The sequence below is a fragment of the Ursus maritimus genome, unplaced genomic scaffold (genome assembly GCF_017311325.1).
Source record: "Ursus maritimus isolate PB19 unplaced genomic scaffold, ASM1731132v1 scaffold_9, whole genome shotgun sequence".
NCBI classification, from domain to species: Eukaryota; Metazoa; Chordata; class Mammalia; order Carnivora; family Ursidae; genus Ursus; species Ursus maritimus.
In genome coordinates this window covers 38261154-38263600 of record NW_024427107.1, presented here as the reverse complement: position 1 = coordinate 38263600, position 2447 = coordinate 38261154, and positions in this window count along the sequence as shown.

Below are 2447 nucleotides of genomic sequence, written 5' to 3'. Positions count from 1 at the left end.
CTATCATCGCGGTATGTGAGCAGAAAGACGGTGCGTAGTTCCCACCCCCCATCCTCCGACAGAACAACTGGTCAAGGTGGCTAAGGTGCGTTTGGCAGGTGGCCCTAAACCCGCATCGGGGGTTTGGTTTTGTTTTGTTTTTAAATGGAAGGGAAAGGCAAGTTTCGATGGTGGAAAACTTAGCTCTAGGAGCAGGAGAGGCGAAATGTTAACTTGGAGACCCGGCTGCGACTGGGGTCCGGGTCCTCTTAGCGGCATCTAGGCGCTCTGCGCCCGCCTGCGAACTTTCTCCATTATTCCTGGGCGTTTGGGGTGCCCGAGCGGGAAGCCCCAGGGCGGGCGAAGTCTCCCGACCGGGCGTCTCTAACCCAGGACGGGTCCAGGACTTCACCTCCGGCGGTAGTTGGGCAGCGTCGCACCTGCCTTGACCTCCGCTCGGGGTCCCGCTACTCTGCCTTTTGGGGGTTCCCCTTGCAGCCCCGACTCGGCGCTCGCGGCTCCCGAGCGGAAAGCAGAGCCTTATGCTCGGTAGCTCTTGCTCCGCAGAGCCCAGACGGGGAGCCACGTCCGCGGAATTCCTTTCGTTTTCCAGAAGACCGTCTGGTGAAGCCCCCGGGCCCCGCCGCCCACCACCCTCTGCGAACCTTAAAGTCCTGGGTGGGTTGGCGCACCCAGACCACTTTCCCGGAGCGGACCTTGCTCTGGCCAGGACACCTTAAGCAAAAACGGTTGTGTCGGCTCAGAGCGCTTAAATGCATTTTATGAAAAAAAAATTTTTTTTTTTTTTTGTAAGGGCGGTCAGCCCTTGGAAAAGTTTGAGTACTACGATGCCGGAAAGTAGAATGTGAACCAAGACTGGTACTAAAAATAGTATCCAGACTCCCCCCTCACTGCCCCCCCCCCGCCTTTCAGTTTCAGGGTTCCACTGGGGAGCTTTTGCAGCCCTTGGTCTCCTTATTCCTCGCAGAGCGTGGGATAGAAATCTTTAGAGCATAGTTTTTTTGTTTTTTTTCCTCCGAGATGGGGCACCTCAAATCCCAGCGTGCCCGGTCCTGGCAGCTGTTTCCTCAGGGAACCTGCAGAATGTCGCTTTAAGGAGTAGCTCGCACTCCTCGTGGAGGAGGTCCTGCAGACCAGTCACCGAGGCCAGGGCGAGGGAGCGAGGACCAGGAGAGCTGGAGAGGCTACTTCAGACCAACTTCATGTGCTTAATGGAACTCTGAGCCCCCTTGAATTTTTAACTTCGCTTCCCTTAATTAATCTGCCCAGGGCCTGTGTATAAATGGCTGTCCACAGCTGCTGCAAATTGATTTATCCCCTGATAAAGGTCGGGTTGCTGACCAAAGCATTTTCTTTCTACCTTCTGTGTGAACTGAAATCTGTTTTACAGGGTTTTTTTCTTTTTTTTCCCCTCCGTCTTCTAGTCTCCTTTTAAACATCTGTACGGTTTTTAAGTGCACTCAGTGGCTTTTATTATCATACCCCTCCCTTTGCATAGAATAGGAGTGGAACTGGGTCTGTGCCCAGTGAGTCCACACTCACCAGAATACAAATTGACCAGCGTCTCTGTGATAAACGGCTTGTTAGTGTTGGGGCCTCCTTTTAGTTTATTGCAGTGTTTTGCCTTGACCATGTGAGTCTTCTGTTGTGCCCAGTTTCTCCTGTCACACAGTTCCCTAGAAAAGGTCAACAAACACTATTGTTTCTTAAACCATCATAGCCCCAACCTGGGTGTTTATGTCAGCTGTGATGCGGGCGACCAGAAGCAAATCCATAATTCTGTCCTTAAAGTCTAATTTAGTATTAACATTATGGGGGCTTTCAAATCACATAGGGAGGTCTGATTTCTTTTTTTTTTTTCCCTTTCTTTTTAGTGATTTTTATTTTTTAAGGGAGGTCTGACAATCTCACCCAGTATTCATCAGGGAATCTTAGTTTGACCCAGGCTTTTCTTGCAGCCAGGAGGGATGCTGAGGAAGTTAAGTCTGTCATTGCTTTACTTGTACTGTATTTCACATTTGATATTTCTTCAGTTTATTCTTTCAAAAGAGAAAAATCCAACCCAATCCAACCCAGGAATCCAGCTCATTCTGGGTGCCTATTAAATACTGACTTTATCTAAGACTTCTACTAAGAGAAGAACTTTATATTAGAAGTCTTTGTTTAAGCATTAGTAATTTTGTTGTAAACCATTTAGACAGCACTTTCTTTGAAAATCTAAATACTGAGTGGGAGAATTTGAGTATGTATGTAGCTTCTCCAGTGTCCAGTTCATACCTAATAGAAGCTGTGGGGGGAAATGGTCTGTTTTGTCCTTAATGTTTGGACAACTCAAAGCAGACCAGAAGTCATTGAAATGATATTTTCCTTTGTAGACTTAGTCTCTGTGACCCACTAATATTTGCTGTTAATTTGATTTTTAAAATGATTCTTCAAGGACCTTCCTA